This window comes from Ovis canadensis, chromosome 1 (assembly GCF_042477335.2).
Source record: "Ovis canadensis isolate MfBH-ARS-UI-01 breed Bighorn chromosome 1, ARS-UI_OviCan_v2, whole genome shotgun sequence".
NCBI classification, from domain to species: Eukaryota; Metazoa; Chordata; class Mammalia; order Artiodactyla; family Bovidae; genus Ovis; species Ovis canadensis.
This window is the reverse complement of record NC_091245.1, coordinates 17,335,942-17,359,260: the sequence shown is the minus strand read 5'-3', so window position 1 is coordinate 17,359,260 and position 23,319 is coordinate 17,335,942. Positions and strand designations below refer to the sequence as shown.

At 45.5% G+C, this 23,319-nt stretch overlaps 1 pseudogene; it reads right to left on the bottom strand.

The window, feature by feature from the left end:
- Positions 1-15,546: 15,546 nt before the first annotated feature.
- Positions 15,547-16,400, bottom strand: LOC138428934 (nucleophosmin pseudogene; annotated as a pseudogene).
- Positions 16,401-23,319: the final 6,919 nt, after the last annotated feature.

The window sequence follows — 23,319 nt, the reverse complement described above, 5'->3', positions numbered from 1 at the left end:
TAGCGCCACCTGGGAGGCCCCCATCATGCCGTGAATTCCTAGGAAATGGGTTCCAGTGGCTCAGGTGCCGGGAGCCAGTGTGAGGAATCCCGCTCGTGACAAGGTCATGAGGAAGGAAGCTGACATACGCAAGGCGTGCTCAGACTTCAGGGACCCCTCTGGAAATTCCTAAGCATGTACCCCAACAAAAATCTGCCGGCTTTTGTGCTCTGCTTTTCTACTCTTCTGACATTTTCTGGAAAAAGTCAATTCAGGGCTTTAGTCTTCTGCATTTGAAAGAGTGTTTCAATCCAAATACTCCTCTGATGGCTTTCTAGCCTGCCTGCAGGACTCGTACAGCTGTGCGTGTGATTGTTTGAGGCCTCCTGACTGCAGGAGGCACAGGAAGCTTAAAACATCCTAGGAATGTAGGGGCTTCCGAGGAGTCAAAATCTTTAGAATAGGACTGATTAAAGGTTTCATTTGTTGAGTCAATATTTGCTGCCAAATTTTCACATCCTTTAGTTGTAGATATAGTTAGAAAAACAAGTAGTAGACCTTGTGTTAGCAACATTAGATCTTTGAGTTAAGTACCTTCTTTGTTGTGTCCCACTGCACCTTTGTTCTATTGAGATGTAACTTTAATGTTAATGCTTTAAGGAGATGTAGATTAAAGAAAAACACTTCAGGGGAAACAAGATTAACATTCATTAAGGAAGAGAGCCAAAAAGTGTTAACAAGCCTCTTGGCCAGAAGATAATGTAAATCACCTGAGACCTTTTGTATACCAAATGATGTATAGAAAGAGCCTGAGCTGCGAACGCTACATAATCTTGTGTTACCCATTGATCTCTGTGTTTTATCAAAAGTATAAAAGGCCTTCTGAACAATAAAGGATGGGGCCAGCTCCGGGGGCCAGCTTCTGGGGCCGGGGGCCAGCTTCTTGGACCAGCTTCTCTAACTAGTCTCCCGGCCTGGTTTCTTGGCACTCTGGCTCCCCCCGTGTCTCTCTCTCTCTTTCTTCTCCTCTCTCTTTCCCTCTCTCTGCTCTTTACTTTAATTTCGGGTTGAATTTCCACCTGGAGCGCGGAGGCTCACCAGGTCTACTTACTTGCCCCGGCTGTTAAGATCCGCGAGAAAGGGAGCTTAAGGCAAGGCACCCTTAGATATTCAAGCGGGCGCCGGTGGCCCAACGTAGATGGTGCAAATTCCTTGTCTGGAATTTTATTGGCCTTCCGCGTAAACCAAGCTATTCAGCCCTCTTCCTCCACTTAATCTTCTTACTACACTATAATTTCTAAATCTAATCTATCATTAATAAATAAACAAGTCTTTCCACGCCGACGCCGTCCACCCTTCGAATTCCCTGGATCCACCAGGGCTGGACCCCGGCATTCAGGCTCCTCTCCATGGGTCTCACAAAGCCTGCCTCTCTGGTTGGAGCAGGCTGGCACTTCCACTAAACCCGGCACCTTCCTCCTTGTCTCCTTTCTATCCTGGCTCTTAGAGTGCTTACTGCATTCCACACATTCACTCCTTCTCTTGGCAAGTATCTTGTCCTTCTTCTGTTTGTTTATAGCGACGTCAGCAACACGCAGGCCCGGGTCATAGGCTCCTCCAGTTTTGCTGTGGTGACACACTGCATTCCTTTTGGAACAGTCCTGTTCCTGGATGTTGACAACATCACCTTCTTCGTAAGTTCACGTGTACATGGCCGAAAGAAAAACTTCCTGTTTTCTAATAGGCCTGGAGAGCGTTTAGTGGGTGCCTCTCCTCTTTCCCTTCATGTTGGTCATTTTTGTGAAATTACTGGAAGATGGTGGTTCCGGCTAAAAGGCCATAATGCTCTTTGAATGAATGAATCAAAACAAAAAAAGAGTCTTGAAAATAGTATTGGGAAAAAAAGATCAGAACGTATAGGCTAAAACAGCTGTTCAACAAAGTTCTGCTGTACAGCACAGGGAACCATATTCCTTCGATAAACCATAATGAAAAAGAATATGAAAAACAATATATACATATTTGTATAACAGACTCACTTTGCCATACAGCAGAAATTAACACAACTTTGTATACTTCAATAAAATACATTGAAAAAAGAAGAAGCAACCATTCAAATCCAGACTTGGCTCCTAGTCCCATATGGCTTAAATCAGCACCATTCTCATCGTGTTTCACTACAGCTTATTTGGACCACAGTGGCACCCTAGCTTGGTCCCTGCCTTCCTTCCCACGAATGACAGTGTTGCCTAAAGTTTTCAAGCATCGTTGATTAACACACTAGTCCGAGGTGGTACACTTGAAGGGGCAGTGTTCTTCGATACATCTTTTGACCTGTTTGTTTAAAAATGCACCATGTTACTGAAACATACATTGCCCCAGTTCCTCTTCCATCATGATTTGGAAGAAGACTTGGCAGCAAATCTGGATGTTGGACTCTTTCTGGAAGTTGTCGTCATCATATCGTCTGTCAGCGGGGGTCTGGGCACTTACTCTGTGCAGACAGTGGTGAGTCCTTTAATCCTCTCAACGCCTCTGTGAGGGGTCACTCCCACTTTGCTGTTGTTTAGTCTCAGCTGTGTCTGACTCTTTGCGACCCCGTGGACTGTAGCCCACCAGGCTCCTCTCTCCATGGGATTCTTCAGGCAAGAACACTGGAGTGAGTTGCCATGCCTTCCTCCAGGGAATCTTCCTGACTCAGGGATTGAATCCACGTTTCCTGCATTGCAGGTGGATTCTTTACTGCTGAGCCACCTGGGAAGCCCCACTCCCCACTTTAGAGATGGATAAGCTGAGGCTCTGGGAGATAGAGCCAGGTGCCAAGCTGGTACAGCAGGAACTGGTAGAGTGAGGGCCCAACTCCAGAGTGCCACGTGGGGCAGGCGTGGTATCCTCTATATGCCACATGTCTTGTTGAAAAGGTTGGGCAGATGCTGCACTAGAAACCCTGCTCATTGACACCCATTGTTCCAGAAACATTGCTTGAGGGCCTTCCCTGTGTGAGGAGGTTGCAGGGAGGCAGGCAAGGTGTCTAACAGTTGAAGCTGGAGGAGTGGAAGGCCTCCTGGGAGGCTGGGGCCTTTCTCTCACCTGAGCAGGGCCAAGTGGCTGACCTGGGGACCCCCAAATTTCCTTCCTTCTTGAGCCTATGGACCTATGTCTGACTTGTATCCAAGTGCCCCTTCAAGCTATGCCATTTCTGCTCTAGAAAGGAGCCATGTCTGGAAGGAGCACCCACAGGGGCAGGCTCCCCGCCCTGAAACGGTTCTGGAGCTGGTTTGCTGTCCTGTAAGCAAGGTCAGTGGTGGAAGACCCACATGACTTTAGAAACAGCCTGCTCTACTCCTAGGTGAGGAATCCTTTGGTTGACAGCACAGGTTCGAGGCCCAACAGATCTAAGTTTGAATTTTAGCTTATTTGTTCCCTAACCAGTCTTGGTCCTCCTGTGTAAAATTGGAATAACAAATTGTATCTTCTCCTCTGAGTTGTTATGATGGGTGAATGAATAATGCATTTAGTCCAAGACTGGCACAGTTCAGTTCAGTTCAGTTGCTCAGTTTTGTCCGACTCTTTGCGTCCCCATGAATCGCAGCACGCCAGGCCTCCCTGTCCATCACCAACTCCCGGAGTTCACTCAGATTCACGTCCATCAAGTCAGTGATGCCATCCAGCCATCTCATCACAGAGATGAATATTTACCAAAACAACCAGAATTGTTCAGGTATTTTGCCCAAAGTGGTGTCTTTGGCCTTCATGGAAATCCTTAGCATGAAGTAATAATCTTGATAACATTTGTTTGGCACAGACTAGGTGCCAGACACTGTTGTAAGAGTTCTAGCTATATTAAGTCATTTAATTCCTATGTCAGCTTCACGAAGTGAGTATTATTATTATCTTCATTTCATAAATTGAGGCACAGAGAGGTCTGTCCTGGAAATCTCTGAGGAGGTTCCATAACGCTATAGGCTGCTCAACAGGAGGGTGGTTTGGTTTGAGATGGAGAACCCATTCTTAACATCTACCAGAGCAGTCTTTTTAAAACTCTATTATGTTTAAAAAATATTTTTTCTGGCTGTGCCACACAGTATGTGGAATCTCAGTTCCCCAACCAGGGATTAAACCTGTGCCCTCTGTGTTGAAAGCCGGGAATCTTAACCACTGGACTGCCAGGGAATTCCCTAGCAAAACAGTCTTAATGATTTCCCCAATATCTGTGAGACCACCTCACAGTAAAGTGAGTGTTTTTTTAAATTACAAATTAAGAACTCTTATCCTTTGAAAGACACTGTTAAGAGAATGGAAAGACATGTAACAGACTGGGAGAAAATATTTGCAAATCCTATATGTGTTAAAATATTTGAATCTGGATTAAAGAAACAACTTGTGAAAGGCCATACTAAGAATACAGCTCAATATTTTACAATGAACAAAAGATTCGAACAAATACTTCACCAAAGAAGATAAACAAATGGCAAGTAAGCACATGAAAAGCATGTTTAACATCAGTTGGCATGGTGTTAGTGCAAATTAGGACCACCCTGAGATATTACTTTACACCCCCTTAGAATAGCTAGAATTTAAAAGGCCAACTATACTATATGTTGGCAAGGTTGTGGAGCAACTGGAACTCTCAAATACTGCTGGTGGGAGTGTGAAATGGTACAATCCCTTTGGAAAACAGTTTGTCAATTTCTCAAAGAGTAAAATTCACACCTACCTTATGATTCCAGCCGCTGCTAGATAACTACACCTAGGTATTTGTCCAAGAGAAAGGGAAGGGCAAGTCTATGGGAAGACTTGTATCTCGATGCTCACAGCAGCTCTAGCTGCAACAGCTCATCGAGTGATGGATCACCAACTTCGGCGCACGCACGCTATGGCATACTCTCCCGCAAACGCTGTTCAGTGTGGGTGAATCTCAGAATAGTTAGGCTGAGTGAAAGAAGCCTGGTGAAAAAAACAAGTAGATCTCTAAAGTCCCATTTATATAGTTCCAGGGAGAAGGCCATGGCACCCCACTCCAGTACTCTTGCCTGGAGAATCCCATGGACGGAGGAGCCTGGTGGGCCGCAGTCCATGGGGTCGCTAAGAGTCGGACATGACTAAGCGACTTCACTTTCACTTTTCACTTTCGTGCATTGGGGAAGGAAATGGCAACCCACTCCAGTGTTCTTGCCTGGAGAATCCCAGGGACAGTGGAGTCTGGTGGGCTGCCGTCTACGGGGTCGCACAGAGTCAGACACGACTGAATTGACTTAGCAGGGAATACAAATGAATCCATAATGATAGGAAGCAGGCAAGTGGTTGCCTGGGGGTGAGGGGAGAGAGGGATGGATTCCCAAGCTAGGAAGACATATTCCCACAGGCTCAAGAAGGAAGGAAGTTTGGGGGTCACCAGGTCAGCCGCTTGGCCCTCCTCAGGTGAGAGGATTTCATCATAAAGAGGAAACTTTAGAGGAGGACATATTTGCCATCTCAAGTCTGGGGTGGTTTCACAGGTGTATATATTTGTCAAAACCTACCCAATTCTAAGCTTGAGCTATCTTCAGGCTTTAATGTTAATTATACTTCAATAAGTTTTCCCTGGTGGCTCAGCTGATAAAGACTCCGCCTGCAATGTGGGAGACCTGTGTTCGATCCCTGGGTTGGGAAGAACCCCTGGAGGAGGGAAAGGCTACCCACTCCAGTATTCTGGCCTGGAGAATTTCATGGACTGTATAGTCTGTGGGATCACCAAGAATCAGACACGACTGAGCGACTTTCACTTTAGACCTCAATAAAACTGTTGAAAGTGAGATTTAACTGTGATGAATAAGGGCTTGAAGAGTTACTAGATACCTTGACTGACTCAACTCAGGGTCTGATGCTTTTAAGAAATTCCTTTTTTTTTTTTGAAATTTTTAATTAAAAAAATTTTTTGGCCGTGCCTGCAAGGCATGTGGGGATCTTAGTTTGATCCCTGCTCAGAGATCAAACCTGTGCCTCCTTGCGTTGGGAGCATGAAGTCTTAACCACTGGACCACCAGGGAATTCCCTGGGGAGTTATTATTTTTTTTAAATTAAATCTCCAGTGAAGCGCAGGCCCTGTACTAGGCACTTTCACTTTGTTCTCTCAGGACCTGATCAGAGCCTATGCCAGCCAGTGTCCCTCTAAGGGGCATGGAGTGGGGATGGCTGCTTAGAGCTCACATGGGGAAAGCTTGGGGAGATCCCGTCAAATTTCCAGCTTTCCACTTTCCAAATGTGTGGTTTTGGCTCTTTTAGGGCTGGTACTTCCATTGAACCCGGCACCTTTCCCCTTGGCTCACTGCTATCGCTGTGGAGCTGTGTTCCTTAAACTTCCTCCTGGAACAATGGGAGGGGGAGGAAGGATCGGTATGTTTTCAGGATGCTCTCGGTCGGCAGCACCAGCCTACCAGCTCAGAGCTGAGTGAGGCGAGGAGGGCAGGGCCCTGGAGTCGTCTCTGCCCCAGGCTGCAGGCTCATCCTTTTGAAACAGCCCTGGGGATGCTCAAGCATCTGTTTCACGCATATTCCAGCTGTCTCCTGAGGAGGCAGGCTCGGCAGGCAGACCAGGAAAGGGAGGGACGGTGCATCTGTTCACGACCTGGTGCTCTCGTTCTCCTTTCACAGACTCAAGTGAAGATTTTAAAAGATGCTCAGAGATGGTTTGCAATGGAAATCACTGCTGAATCCCAGCTCCAGTGTCTTGGTGTGCGTGTGTGTGCATGTGTGTGTGTGTGTGCACAAACCCAAGGCAAATGCAACTTGGCTCCCTACCTCCTCCCATGATACAGGTGTGAAAGCCCCTCCTCTCCTGCTTTGGCAGTCTGTTGGGAAGGACCTGCTGGACTGTTGGATAAAGGCTGGCTAACCAGGGATGGAGGCTGTGAATCTCAAACAGGCACAGCTGTGAGTGTAGACAGCAGGAGGAACAGGCTCCGGAGGGAATGAGGGGATGATCAGTGAATAATGCGTGCACGCGTCGCAGAGTCCTTCACCTCACCCCGGGCGCTACCGGTGTCTTTGGCTGAATTGTTCTTTATTGTGAGCTGCTGCCCTGTGCCTTGTGGAATATTTGGCAACATGCCTGGCCTCCACCTTAACATCCCACCCTGGGAAAGTCATGACAATCAAAACTGTCCCTGGATGTCCCCTGGGGGAGAAATCACCCCTGCTGAGAGCCACGGGACTAGCCATTTTGGATCTCAGTTATACACCTGCGAAATGGCCACACTTGCCCTCCCTGAGGGCGGGAGGTTGGACTAGATTTGCACTGTCCAATGCACTGGTCACAAGCCACATGTGGTTTGAACACTCGAATGTGGCCAGTTTGAGATGTGCTGCACCCGTGAAACACAGGCTGAATTTTTAAGATTTAGGACTTTCTCAGGGGGCCCTAGTGGAAAAGAACCTGCCTGCCAATGCAGGAGACATAAGAGACACGAGTTTGATCCCTGGGTCAGGAAGATCCGCTGGAGGAGGGCATGGGAACCTGCTCCAATATTCCTGCCTGGAGAATCCCATAGATAGAGGAGCCTGGCAGGCTGCAATCCATAGGGTCACACCGAGCTGGACACGACTAATGCAGTTTAGCACAATAGCATGAGCAGGATAAAAATGAGGTAACATCTCACTCATTTTTGTGCTGCTTACATGTTCAAACGATAATATTTTGGACATATTGGGAAAAATAAAATGTATTATTAAAATTAACTTCAGCAGTTCCTTTGTACTCTTTAAAACGTGTCTCTGAGGAAATCTGAAACAACCCATGCTCCTCCTACCATTCCTATTAGACAGTGTTAGCGTGGAGGAGCTGTTTAGTCACTAAGTTGAGTCCAACTCTTTTGCATCCCCAGGGACTGCAGCCCACCAGGCTCCTCTGTCCAGGCAGGAATACTGGAGTGTGTTGCTGTTTCCTTCTTCAGTGGATCTTCGCTGCTCAAGGATCGAACCCGCATCCCCTGCACTGGCAGGCAGATTCTTTCCCACTGAGCCACCAGGGATCCCCAGTGTGGAGAAGCGACAAACGTCAATCAAAGAGCCACTCAGTCGGCGTGAAGAGGCACTGATGCGGAAAGCGACATGGCAGGTGAGACGCTCAGGGGTCAGGAAAGGCTCACCCAGGCAGTGAGGGTAGCAGATCTGAGGGAAGAGGAGGGGAAGAGAAGGAGGAAAAGCAGAAGGAGAGTGAGGGGGAGTGGGAGGGAAAAAGCGGGGCAGGAGAAGGAGGAAGAGGAAATGCACGCAGAGGAAACAGCCAGCACCAAGGCGCACTGTGGTGGGAGGGAGCGCTGTGCTGAGACCCAGCCAGCAGCCAGGGTGGCGGAGCCCAGGGCTGGACTTTGCGGGCTGGATGAGGAGCTGGTCTTCATCCTTAGGGCAGTGGGAAACCACGGAAAGGATTTTAAGCAGTGGGGTGACACCATCTGATTTGCTTTTTAAAAAGTTCACTTCATCTTTGATGTTTTATCTCCACTCTGAAGAAGTCACAGAAGGCTCCGGACAGGGACTGCTGGGTCCAGATCTGAACCCTGTCATTCACTTGCTCGGAAATCACCGGCAGGGAACACTAATGCTCAGTGCCTCAGTTGCCACATCTGGAACATGGGATGATGATGCTAAGAGCACTTACCTCATAGGGTTGCTGTGGCGATTAAGTAAGTTATCATGAGAAAAACACAGTAGAACTGGGCTGGACACACAATAATCACTCGGAGTTTTTCAACATTAACTTCCTGAGCTGGGAAAACTATCTTAGAAATCTTGCCTTTCTTTGTTCTGGGTGTGAGTACAAATACGCCATCTATATATATACAGTGGCCGCAAGGCTTTTAAGGTCTTAGTTTCCCTATCAGGGATGGAACTGGTGCCCTCAGCAGTGAGAGCTCAGAGTCTCAAACACTGGACTGCTAGGGAATTTCCATGTCTTGTATTTTTATGTTTTTCTTTCCCTTGAGCCTTTTTCCTCTGTTAGGAGGAAATCTCAGCTGTTGGAATTTTTGCCTTCTGTTCCTGGATCTTGACACATGAAGGCCCAGAGAATGTGAAGAAAGGAGTTGAGAGGCTGTCAAGGGACACAGGGAGAGGATGTCGTTCAGGGCCACGATTCCAACTTCTCCCCAGTAGCAGGATCCCTTGTATCTTTTCCCAGTGTTGCTTCCTTTTAAAGTTAGTCTGAACATGAGGTGCTACCCCAGCAGGAAGGAAAAGAAAAGTGAGCTTCCCTTGGCTCCTGCCCATTGGAGAGTCCCAGCGGCTGGGCCAAGGCGGGGAGAAAGTACAGCTTTCACAACTTTATGCACATATTTGGAAAAGTCCTTGATTGTTGAGTTCTTTGACCACCTTCCAAGAACCCAGCAGTGCCTCCTTGGAGGGTGACCCCTGGGAGCCAAGACTGGTTTAGGATATGCTGCAAATTACCCAAAGGTTTATAGCAGCTTTGGCGGTGTGACAGGTATACAGAGGAGCTCAAAATCTTGAAAAGCCATCTGGGTAAATAAAACCAAGGTCTTCTGTAGCTCTACATTTTAATTCAACCTGAAGTTTCTGAACAGTGCTGGGTCACGGGCCTGATCTGTCATCAGTGGACAGCTTTGATGACAATCCATTCAACTTGTCTCCTGGGAGGAGGGTGCGCTTGCTGTGTGCAGTGAGGCAGGGAAGAGAGGCTCCTGCAGCCAAGACCCAGGAAGACTTGGGCTCGGCCATCCATCTTCCTGCTCCCGACACAGTTAAGAGCTGAATTTGGTCCAGCTTTCTTAAGAACTTAGCTCACTCTGGGTTAAAGTTTGGGCGCTGGGCCCTTCAGGAATCCCAGGGGATTCTAGATCAACTTCATTCTCTTTAAGGTAGAGCCTAGGGGTGGTATGATCCAGTGTGTTTCTGAAGCTCCAGGCATCACGTCCCCAGTATGACAGTTTACCAAGTAGAAAGGAAGGGGCTATGGACAAACCTTCTCCTTGCTTGCTGTGATGTAGTAAGAGATATATTTATCTCTGTCTCTGATTCCTAGTACAAAGCACCTAAAACCCTGGTAATCTCCTGAGTGATGGGAGACTAGGAGCATCTTTTATTCTAATATTTGCTCTTTGACCCTGATTCTTTTTTTTTTTTTAACCTCTGGCTGATATTTATTTTATTTTTTATTTTTTTAATTATTTTTTTTTATTTTTTTATTTTTTTTAATTTTAAAATCTTTAATTCTTACATGTGGTCCCAAACATGAACCCCACTCCCAACTCCCTCCCAACTCCCTCCCCATAACATCTCTGTGGGTCATCCCCATGCACCAGCCCCCAGCATGCTGTATCTTGCGTCAGACATAGACTGGCGATTCAATTCTTACATGATAGTATACATGTTAGAATGCCATTCTCCCAAATCATCCCACCCTCTCCCTCTCCCTCTGAGTCCAAAAGTCTGTTATACACAGCTGTGTCTTTTTTCCTGTCTTGCATACAGAGACCCTGATTCTTGACTTAAGACCTTCAAATACCCTTGGAATCTCCAGCATGATGAGTGTCTCTTTGGACGCTAAGGTGAGGATGACTGAGAGTCCCTTGATAACTTCAGAAGTCACCAGAAAGATCAAGTCATGATGCGAAGCTTAGAATTTTCAGCCCTATCTCCCAAGTTCTAAGGAGGCTGGGGGACTGCAGGTTGAATTAGTCATTGATTATACCTACATGGTGAAGCCTCCATCAGCATATCTAAACTATGGAGTTTGGAGAGCTTCTGGGTTGATGGAGGTGGCTGGGAGGGTGGTGTACCCAGGGAGGGCACGGGAGCTCCTCTTCAATTCCACATTTACTGTCCTTTGAACATCTTCATCTGGCTGTTCATCCGTATCCTTTGCAATATCCTTGTTAATAAACAATGAACATGAGTAAATGTTTCTCTGAGTTCTGTGAGATGGTCTAGAAAATTATTGATCCTGATGGAGGGAGTTGTGGGAACTCCTGATTTATAGTTGGCTTCCCTGGTGGTTCAGATGGTAAAGAATCTGCCTACAATGCAGCAGATGCAAGAGACCTGGGTTCTATCCCTGGGATGGAAAGCTCCCCTGGAGAAGGAAATGGCAACCCACTCCAGTATTCTTGCCTGGAAAAATCCTATGGACAGAGGAGCCTTGTGAGCTATAGTCCCTGGGGTTGCAAAGAGTTGGAATATGACTGAGCACTTATCAGCAGGGTTAGAAGTACAGGGAGATTGAAACTAAGTCAGAAGTGGGGTGTGGTTTTGTGGGCCTGAGCCCTTAACCTGTGAGGTCTGCACTAATCCCCGGCATTTAGGATCAGAATTGAGTTAAGATGTAGGGGATCCAATCAGTGCCCATTGCTTGGTATGGAAACCCCCACAGATTTGATGTCAGAAGTGTTCTGAGAGTAGAGGAAAACATAGTTTTCTTTCACATGCTCTCTCTTAGGTTGGAGGTTTTCCCAAAATCCCCGACACGCCTCTCCTTCAGTCTTAGTGGAACTGTGTCACAAATCCGCCCAAGTCACTGGTGTAGGGTTGCCGTGATTGGCTTAGACCAGCAGGTTCACGCCCTGCAGGCACGCTGGGCTTGGTGACAAGGAAGAACCGGGCTGCAGCTGGGGAGGAGCTCAGTCGTCCTGCAGAGCCTTTATCCTGAGAGCAATGGGGAGCTATTGTAGAGCTTTAAGCAAGGGAGCGACATGATCAGATTTGTGTTTTTCAAAGACGCTCTGGCAAGAGAGTGGAGAATTGGTTGAAAAGAGGCAAGAATAGAAGTGAGGAGATTAGTTCCAAGCTGTCCAAGCTTGTATAACAATGAATCAAGTCAGATAGGATTTCATTCTATTTGCTATAAAGACTTTTTTAAAAGGCTTTACTATGTTGCAGGAAAATGCTTTGAAAAACCTCCTGATATATTTTCCCTTCTTAGTAATTTACTCTTTGCTGTCTCACTGCCCTTAAAGCTGAGCCAGGAGACCAAGTTCATTGCCCCAGGAGAGAGGAGGAGGAATGCTACCTAGGAAAAGAAGTCCTCGCAAGCTGTAAATTTCAAACTAGACTTTCTAAATCCACAGACAGACAATAGTCTAGGGCAGCAGTCAGCACACTACAGCCTTTGAACCAAATCTGGCAGTTGTTTTCAGTCAAGTTTTATTGGAGCACAGCCGTGCTCATTTGTGTACAAACTGCCTATGGCTGATCGGCGCTACAGCAGCAGAGCAGAGTGATGAGGACTGGGAAGTCTGAAATATTTACCGTCTGGTCCTTTAGAGAAAAAAGTTTGTCAACTCTAGTCTAGAAAGGCACAGTTTGGAAAGAGGACGTATTTTAAAAAATATATTAATTTTTGAAATAAATTGTTTATTTGGCTATGCCGGGTCTTAGTTACGGCGCTCAGGATCTTCGATCTTCATTGCTGAATGCGGGATCTTTTTTAGCTGCAGCATGTGGGATCTAGTTCCCTGATCAGGAACCAAACCTGGGCCTCCTGCACTGGGAACGTAGAGTCTTAGCCACTGGACCACCAGGGAAGTCCTGGGAGGAGGCAAGTTCTTGGAACATCTGAAGCTAAATACTTCCTCTCAGGAGCCAAAGCTTGGAAGACACACTGTGAAGTAGGAAGAACGAGGGTCTGCTGAGAGGGAAGTGTTGACCACGTAGGACTGTGGAACATCCTTCTAGTGCTGAGGCAGGCAAGGCAGGTGGACTGTAGATGTGACTGTCCTGGCTTCCGCTCAAGGTCAGGACTTCCAGCTGTCCAGGCTCACAGCATTGGGAGCTTCAAGTTACCCAGAAAAGTCTTGCATTTTCATGGTGTGGTGCCAATGTGGTTCAGTGACAGTGGGTTTTGGTTCTTAGAAAGGTGCCTGAGAGGCACCTTTAGAGGTTCTTAGAAAGGTGCCTTGGTGGTCCGGTGGCTACGACTCCACACTCCCAGTGCAGGGGACCAAGGTTTGATCCCTGGTCAGGGAACTAGATCCCGCATGCTGAAACTAAGAGTTGGCATACCAAGCCTAAAGATCCCACATGTGGCAAGGAAAAGCCTGAGTGCCACAGCTAAGGCAAACGCAATGCAGTCAAAAAAAAAAAAAAGGAAAGAGAAGAAAAGAAAAAAAATTCAACCATTAAAAAAAAAAAAAGTTGTCCAAGAGCAGCCTCCCCTGGCCTCCCACACTCTAGTCTCTGTTGGACAACTTTGACCTTTCAGGAAAGCCTTGCCCCGCTCCATGAAGCTAGCTCCTCCTTTTATATACTTCCAGAGAACTCCAGACTTCCCCTTCCAGAACACTTTTATATCTGTAATTATTAACCCAGTATCTATTTAGCTGACCGGATCATTAATTCTACAAGGTGGGGCCTATAACTATTTACGGCTCTAGTGTCGTCATGCAACTCAGTGATCACACTGAGCAAAGTGGTGAGCAATGAGAAATGAATGAATGAGTGAGCACGGGTGTGCGCTCAGTTGCCTCCGGTTCTTTGTGACCCTCATGGACTGTAGCCCACCAGGCTCCTCTGTCCATGGGATCATCCAGGTCAGCATACTGGAGTGGGTTGCCATTTCCTCCTCCAGGGGATCTTCCCTACCGAGGGATCCAAATAGCATCTCCTGCGTCTCCTGCCTCTTCACCGCTGAGCCACCTGGGAGGCCACCAAATGAATGAGGAAGTAACTCTAAAGACCACATCCTAGCTCATCCCTGTCGGTATTTTATGGTCTAGTTGCTCTTGGCACCATCATTAGGAAAGGCAGGATCCCCATTTAAGAGAGGAGATGAGAAAACCATTAACTTTGTGGCTTCATTTGCAGGCAGCCCTCAGAAACCACAGAAGGCCTCAGAGCTAAAATGTGCTCTTGACGTTGAAGTGTCTGCGTTGACATATACCCACTCTTGGATGCTCCAATAGGCTGTAGGTACCTGCAGGGAATGAGGCTTTTCGACTTCAGTTTCTAGGTCGGAGAAATGAAACCAACAGACCACCATCTAACTGAGCCAGTTAACCTAAGGTGTGGCCACAGCACAGATGCTTGGAAACAGTATGTTGCAGGATGGATCAGGTGGCAGAGGTGTCCTTAGACAAACAGAAGTGGAGTGGGGGTGCTGCCCAATAATTCAAATAATGTTGTGTTTTATGTACACAGGTTAGATTTCGATAACAAGAAGTGAAAAAAAGAAAACAAAATAATTTTGACAAGTTACTACCCCAATCAATAATGCTGATAAAAGGCAACATTTGTTTCACAGTCAACAAGGGTCAAATGCTCTGCTAGGCACTTGACATGCATTTTCCTGTTTAATCCTGATGACAACCCTATGCGATATTCATCATTCATTGCAAAATTAGGTTCTGCGTACCTCCTTGTGCCAGGCATTGACCAACTCCTGAGATAAAGCAGTAACAAGAGAGACAGGTCCTTGCCCTCATGGAGCTAACATTCCAGTGGATAGGGACCACTATCAGCCCCAACTTGTAATTTAAAATCTGAGATTCTAGAAAGGCCAGTCATTTGCCCAAATCCTGTGTCTAGCTGGTAGCTCCTCCTCCAATGCAGGAGACCCTGGTTTGATTCCTGGGTCAGGAAGATCTGCTGGAGAAGGGATAGACTACCCACTACAGTATTCTTGGGCTTCCCTGGTGGCTTACCTGGTAAAGAATCTGCCTGCAATGCGGGAGACCTAGGTTCAAACCCTGAGTGGAGAAGATCCCCTGGAGAAGGGAACGGCTTACCCACTCCAGCATTCTGGCCTGGAGAATTCCATGGACTGTGTAGTCCACGGGGTTGCAAAGAGTAGGGCATGACTGAGCGACTTTCACTTTCATTTTCAGCAATTGATTAGGTCAACATTCAGTTCCAGATATCTCTGACTCCAAAACTCCTAACCATTCCACCATGCATTTTCTTCGTGTTGATTCCTCCCAGAACGTTGGGCAGATAGCCCTCTCTACCAGCTCAGGATTTCTTCAGTACATTGTGATACAGACACATTCTTTTTTACCTTGAGTGCATGATACTTTATTGTTAACTCTGGGCACGTGTTTTAAAGCACATCTCTGGGACTTATCCATCTTGTATAACTAGCTTTACACACTTTGTCCTATTTCCTCCTCCATCTCTGGGTACCACCATTATAGTGTATACTTCTATACATCTGACTATATAGATGCCTCATATGAAAGGAATCATGTGGTATTTGTCTTTCTCTGACTGACTTATTTCTCTTATGTCTTCAGTGTTATTGAAAAGAGAAGGATCTTCGGTTTTTTTTTTATTAAAATACTGAGTTTATTTCACATGTGTATTTTTGTCTCCCCACCATTTCCATCCGTCTGACCACCACTACTACTATTCCTATCATAACATTCCATACATACTTAAAACCAAGCAAAGGGCGGGGTTCCGTCTTTGAAAACTAAACAGGCATTTTGGACAACACATTCTTGGCAGTGGAATGTGGACAACATTTATCAGACACGGTAGGGAAAGTTCTCACTCTGCATTATAAAAAGGACAGCCAGATATCAACTGTTACAGAAATCAAATAAGACGGAAAAATTTTAACACACTGTTTAAACTATTTTCTTAAAGAGACTTCCTCCACTGCCAGACATCTTGAATAGCCTCCTGGTCGGTCATCCGGAAACCATTCTTCACATAGTGGATAAACTTGGCTTCCACTTTGGGAAGGGAACCACCTTTTTCTATACTTGCTTGCATTTTCACTTTAATGTCTTCTACAGAGCTAGGTCCTTTCGGTGTCTTAGGTGCTTTTTTCCTGTTTTTTGAAGGATTCTTGACCTTTTGATCTTGGTGTTGACGGTTTTGAGTCTTTTCCATTTTGGTTCGATTTTTGTGCATTTTTGGCTGGAGTATCTCGTACAGATTTCTTCTCGGGAGCTTTTTCTTCACCTTCCTCATCGTCATCATCATCATCGTCATCGTCATCGTCATCTTCATCAGCAGCAAGCTTTACTTTTTTCTGGGGAATCTTGCTACCACTGCCAGGGGCAGAACGCTTTCCAGATATACTTGGTTTCACCTCCTCTTCCTCTTCTTCTTCTGACTCTGTATCCCCCTCCACGGCTACTAAGTGCTGTCCACTGATGTGTACAGGCCCTGAACCTCGCTTCAACCATAAGACTACAGGTGGTGTAATTTCAAAGCCCCCAAGAGAAACCGTTGGCTGTACAGACATTTTCAAAGTCGCCAGCGTCACTTTAATTGGACTGCCTTCAAAATTCATCGCCTCTGCTTCAACAATGTGTAACTCATCCTCTGCTCCAGCCCCTAAACTGACCGTTCTCAAAGATAACTGGTGCTCATTTTCATCATTATCCACCTTGAAGTGATAATCTCTGTGAGCCTTTAGTTCACAACTGAAAAGATAGTTCTGGGGCCTCAAGGGGGCTCATGTCCATGTCCACTGAATCCTTCATGGGTTGTTGGCACATGCTTATGTGAGAGAGAAGCCAGACGGAATTAAACCACTACTGTTCGAACCAGCAGCCGCGCAGGACGGAATCACACCAGGGCTCCTTCTGTTTTTAATATTCCATTGTATGAATGATATTCCATTGTATGAATATTCCACAGCTTTCATATCCGTTCATCTGCTGTTGCCTATTTGAGTTATTTCCATTTATTGGCTGTTGTGAATAAGGCTGCAATATATGCAGGAGTTCAGATACCTCTTCAAGATCCTTATTTCAGTTCAATCCCAGAAGAGGGATTGCTGGGTTATCTGGTAGATCTATTTTTAATATTTTGAGGATGCTCCATACCATTTTCCATAATGGCTCTACCATTTTACATTCCCACCAAAAGTCTTCAACAAAGACACCAATTTCTTCATACCCATCCTCCCCAACCCTTATTTTTTTAATAACAAATTCTTTCCATTGATTTATTATTTTCATTATTCATTTACTCAGTTTCGGCTGCACTGAGCCTTCAGTGGGTTTCCCTGTGGCGGCCTCTCCTGTTGCGGAGCACAGGCTCCAGGCACTCAGGCTTTAGTAGCTGTGGTGCACGAGCTTAGCTGTTTCTCAGCACGTGGGATCTTCCTGAACTAGGGATTGAACCCATGTTCCCCTGCATTGGCAGGCAGAGTCTTATCCACTTATCCATGCAATCAGAGAAATCTTATTGAATAAAAATTCTTTATTTGTCTTTTCTTATTTTAAAGAAGACAATGTTGGTATGCTGGAAAGTGCTGGGAGGCTGGATTGAGGTGCCCCAACATTGTCCCAAGGACAACCCCAGGGCCAGCGTCCTACTCCAGCAGGACTCTGCATGGTGGGTGTGTGGTCACAAGGATGACCCCGGCGAGTGGCCATCCTGAGACGGCCAGCGTGCCTCTCTCCTGGACTCTGGGAAATGCTGAGAAATGCAGCGCCTGGCTGGGGCTTGTGCCTTTCTGAGAACTGCTCCCAAGGTCAAGGGTGTGGGTATTCTTTTTATAACTATATATTTTTTTTCTTTGAGTGTGTTATATATTCACATGGCACAAAATTCCAGAAGTTAAATAAAAGGTTTACGAGAGAAAAGTGCCCTTCCCACCCTGTCCCCAGACACCCAGGTTCTCCTCCTGGACCTCCTTGTTTCACGTGTGTGCATCTTGGGAAGAGTCTAAGCTAAAGGGAGCGGAGATATCATGGAGTGGCCAGGCTTAGAGATAAAGAAATATGGAGAGACTTACTCGGAGACGCCAAAGACGGTGCTGCCAAAGTGTGAGGGGATCCTAAATTATCTCCTCAATTTGGACTGAACCACCTTTACTTGAGTCAACTTCTTTCCATGAGGCCTGCATTTCAGAACCTCTGGGTAGTCATGGTCAATGACTAGGAAGAACAGTCTCCTCGGGAAACAGATTGATATTCTGCACCACATTCTGGGGTCTTGTGATTTGGTTTACTAAGTGCTACCTTGGGGCTGGTGCCCAGGCAAGAGTGTCCACAACAGCGGATAAGACCCAGGAATGGAGCGACCACTTAAAATTGTTAAGTCCTTTAAGCTCTTGTGAGCAGCAAGCTCTCCTCTCTGTTGGTGTTGGCTACTGTTCAACAAACGACTCTTCAAAACACTGGAATTCTCTGTAATCCAGTTTTTATTCAGGTAAGAGACATTTGAAATATTAAGAGCTATTGGTTTTAAGAAGAGTCACGGTAGTCCTAGCCAGAGCAACTGGGCAAGAAAAAGAAATAAAAGGCATCCAGACTGGTAAAGAAGAAATAAAACTGTCACCATTTGTGGATGGCATGATTTTATATATGGAAAACTCTAGTAGTGAAAGTGTTAGTCACTCAGTTGTGAACAGATCTCTGCAACCTTGTGGACTGTAGTCCACCAGGCTCCTCCGTCCATGGATTCTCCAGGCAAGAATATACAGAGTGAAGCTAGTCAGAAAGAAAAACACCAGTACAGTATATTAATGCATATATACGGAATTTAGAAAGATGGTAAAAACAACCTATACACGAGATAGCAAAAAGAGACACAGATGTAAAGAACAGACTTTTGGACTCTGTGGGAGAAGATGAGGGTGTGATGATTTGAGGCAATAGCACTGAAACATGTATATTACCATATGTGAAACAGATGACCAGTCAAAGGTCGATACATGAAACAGAGCACTCAAAGCTGGTGCACTGGGACCACCCTGAGGGATGGGGTGGGGAAGGAGGTGGGGAGAGGTTCAGGATGGGGGACACGTGTACACCCGTGACTGATTCATGTCAATGTACGGTGAAAACTGCTACAATATTGTAAAGCAATTAGCCTCCAATTAAATAAACTAATTAAAGAATACTGGAGTGGGATACATTCCCTTCTCCAGGGGGTCTTCCTGACCCAGGGATCAAAACTGAGTCTTGTGCATTGCAGGCAGATTTTTACCATCTGAGCCATCAGGGAAGGCCAGAAAACTCTCAAGTCCACAAAAAAAACTATTAGAAATAATAAATGAAATAGTAAAGTTGCAAAGTACAAGATCAGCATGTAAAAATCTGTTGTTTCTATAGGCTAACAATGAGCTAGCAGAAAGAAAAATTAAGAAAACAATCCCATTTATAATGACAACATAAGCAGAGGAGCTGAATATACACTTTTCCAAAGAAGACATACAGATGGCCAACAAGCACATGAAAAGATGTTTAACATCACTAGTTATTAGGGAAATGCAAATCAAAACCACAATGAAATATCACCTCAAGCCCGTTAGAATGGCTGTCATCAAAAGAGCAAGAAATAACAAGTGTTGGAGAGGATGTGGAGAAAAGAGAATTCTCATGCACAGTTGGTGGGAATGTAAATTGGTGCCGCCACTATGGAGAACACTATGGAAATTCCTAAAAAAAATTAATAGAACTAGTATATGATCCAGCTGTCCTGCTGTGGGGAATTTTTCCAGACTATGACAACACTGATTTGAAGAGATTTATGTACTCCTAGGTTCACTGAGTCTTGTTTACAATAGCCAACATATGGAAGCAACCTAAGTGCCTATAAAGAAATGAATAGATGTGGCATGTGTATACAATGGAATACTACTCAGCTATAAAAAGATGAAACCGTGTCATTTGTGACATCATAAATGGGCGTTGAGGATATTATGCTAAGTGAAATAAGTCGGAAAGAGACAAATACTATATGATTTCACTTATATATGGAATATAAAAAACAAACAATAAACAAACAAGCCAATCCAGGTAAATACAGAGAGCAGAGTAGTGGTTACCAGAGGGGAAGGGGCAGAGGTGGAGGGTAAAATGGATAAAGGGGATCAACTCTATGATGAAGGATGGAAACTAACTTTTCGGTGGTCAGCGCACTGCAGGGTATACAGAAATAGAAATATACATATGAAATTTATGGAATCTTATAAACCAATGTTATCTCAATTTAAAAAAATAGAGTAAAAACTGGAAAAAGGGGCAAAAAAGCCAAGGTAATCTGTCCTCTGAATCTTACATGTTAGAATATACAGATGGATTCCGCTCACCAACAATAAGCTATCTTCTGGGATTGGGTGGGCTTGTGTGCATTCCACAAGCTCAGGGATGGGGTTGATTTACGTTACTGTCAGGCCATTTGGCAGGACAAAGCAGTTATTATTTTCAGCGTCTACTGAACTTATCTCTTTCTTCATTTCCAATAGGACCGAGAAGATGTGTTGGGAACAGATATCCTTGACCATCCTTTTGAGATCATGCACAGTATTTTAACTCAAATGTATAATGAAATAAGAAACATTCAACTTTATAAAGTTGGCCAGCTGCTTTGTTTTATCTTCTATTAAAGTGGATGTTTTCCTTTGAAATGAAGGGTTCTGTGGACAATGACCATTTGGCTCTGTTTCCATACCCCCACTGAATTCTCTAGACTCTTGCTAACCCAGACCCAGTATGAATAAATCATATATATGTTGATATTCTGTGGAAACTAGGGTCACAACAAAAGCTGCCCATTTTCCTCTCCTGCCAATCCTCAGAACACTCTCTGAGTTCTCTGGCTGTGGCTGCAAGCTATCAGCAAAGGACAAGAGGGCTTTTCCACAGCAAGAGTGGATGACAGGTCAAGCAGTGACCAGACAAGAGGGCTTCCCTTGTGGCTCAGCTGGTAAAGAATCTGCCTGCAGTGTGGGAAACCTGGGTTCGATCCCTGGGTTGGGAAGATCCTGTGGAGAAGGGAAAAGCTACCACTTCCAATATTCTGGCCTGAAGAATTCCATGGACTGTATAGTCCATGGGGTTGCAAAGAGCTGGACACGACTGAGTGACATTCACTTTCACTTTCACTTTCACCAGGCAAGAATCAATGTCCAAGTTCAGAATTATTCAGAGACTGGCTGGAGATCTGGGGCTCTCACAGGGTCAGCTGAAAAGTGTTGATGGGGATGGAAGATGATATCCAATGCTGGGTAAAGAGCTGAGGAACATAAAGATAATTGAGAAATGGTCCTATGTTGAGCATCCTACAATTTTGGATGGGAGATGGACAGTAACTTGAGAAATGTTTATTGCACATCTACTGTGTGCCAGGCATTAGGGAAACAGAGAGGACAGGATGGGAGAAGGCTCTTCACTTATAGCCTATAACCTGACGCAGAGAGAGACATGTGAGCAGAGAACTGTGATTTCAAATGAGGCTTGAATGCCAGTGCGCACATAGGCCTCATCACCTTTGCTCACTCATTTCTTTACGGTCACTTAGGCTGTGTTCATGTCTTGGCGATTGTAAACAATGCCTCAAGGAACCTAAGGGTACACGTATTTTTTCAAGTCAATGTTTTCATTTGTCCTTGTTGTTGCTGTTCAGTTGCTAAGCTGTGGCCCCATGGACTGCAGCATGCCAGGCTCCTCTGTCCACCAATATCTCCCAGAGATTGCTCAGATTCATGTCCATTGAGTTAGTGATGCCATCTAACCATCTCATCCTCTGCCGCCCCCTTCTGCTTTTGCCTTCACTCTGTCCCAGCATCAGGGTCTTTTCCAACGAGTCAGCTCTTTGCATCAGGTAGCCAAAGTATTGGAGCTTCAGCTTCAGCATCAGTCTTTCCAGTGAACATTCAGGACTGATTTCTTTCAAGACGGACTGGTTTGATCTCCTTGCTGTCCAAGGGATTCTCAAGAGTCTTTTCCAGCACCACGATTCGAAAGCATCAATTCTTCGGTGCTCAGCCTTTTTTATGGCTCAGTTCAGTTCAGTCGCTCAGTTGTGTCCGACCCTTTGCAACCCTATGAATTGCAGCACGCCAGGCCTCCCTGTCCATCACCATCTCCTGGAGTTCACTCAGACTCATGTCCATCGAGTCCGTAATGCCATCCAGCCATCTCATCCTCTGTTGTTCCCTTCTCCTCCTGCCCCCAATCCCTCCCAGCATCAGAGTCTTTTCCAATGAGTCAACTTTTCTCATGAGGTGGCCAAAGTACTGGAGCTTCAGCTTTAGTATCATTCCTTCCAAAGAAATACCAGGATTGATCTCCTTCAGAATGGACTGGTGGGATCTCCTTGCAGTCTAAGCGACTCTCAAGAGTCTTCACCAACACCACAGTTCAAAAGCATCAATTCTTCGGCACTCAGCCTTCTTCACAGTCCAACTCTCACATCCACACATGACCACAGGAAAAACCATAGCCTTGACTAGTTGGACCTTAGTCGGCAAAGTAATGTCTGCATTTGAATATGCTATCTAGGTTGGTCATAACTTTTCTCCCAAGGAGTAAGCGTCTTTTAATTTCATGGCTGCAATCACCATCTGCAGTGATTTGGGAGCCCCCAAAAATAAAGTCTGACACTGTTTCCACTGTTTCCCTATCTATTTCCCATGAAGTGATGGGACCGGATGCCATGATCTTCATTTTCTGAATGTTGAGCTTTAAGCCAACTTTTTTGCTCTCCTCTTTCACCTTCATCAAGAGGCTTTTTAGCTCCTCTTCACTTTCTGCCATAAGGGTGGTGTCATCTGCATATCTGAGGTTATTGATATTTCTCCTGGCAATCTTGATTCCAAGCCATGCCTGCGGGGCAACCCAAGATGGGCAGGTCATGGTGCAGAGGTCTGACAGAGCGTGGTCCACTGGAGAAGGGAATGGCAAGCCACTTCAGTATTCTTGCCTTGAGAACCCCATGAACAGTATGAAGAGGCAAAATAATAGGATACCAAAAGAGAAACTCCCCAGGTCATTAGGTGCCCAATATGCTACTGGAGATCAGTGGAGAAATAACTCCAGAAAGAATGAAGGGATGGAGCCAAAGAAAAAACAATACCCAGCTGTGGATGTGACTGGTGATAGAAGCAAGGTCCGATGCTGTGAAGAGCAATATTGCATAGGAACCTGGAATGTCAGGTCCACAAATCAAGGCAAATTGGAAGTGGTCAAACAAGAGATGGCAAGGGTGAACGTTGACATTCTAGGAATCAGTGAACTAAAATGGACTGGAATGGGTGAATTTAACTCAGATGACTGTTATATCTACTACTGTGGGCAGGAATCCCTCAGAAGAAATGGAGTAGCCATCATGGTCAACAAGAGTCCAAAATGCAGTCCTTGGATGCAATCTCAAAAACAACAGAATGATCTCTGTTCGTCTCCAAGGCAAACCATTCAATATCACAGTTATCCAAGCCTATGCCCCAACCAGTAATGCTGAAGAAGCTGAAGTTGAACGGTTCTATGAAGACCTACAAGAACTTTTAGAACTAACACCCAAAAAAGATGTCCTTTTCATTATAGGGGACTGGAAGGCAAAAGTAGGAAGTCAAGAAACACCTGGAGTAACAGGCAAATTTGGCCTTGGAATGCGGAATGAAGCAGGGCAAAGACTAATAGAGTTTTGCCAAGAAAATGCACTGGT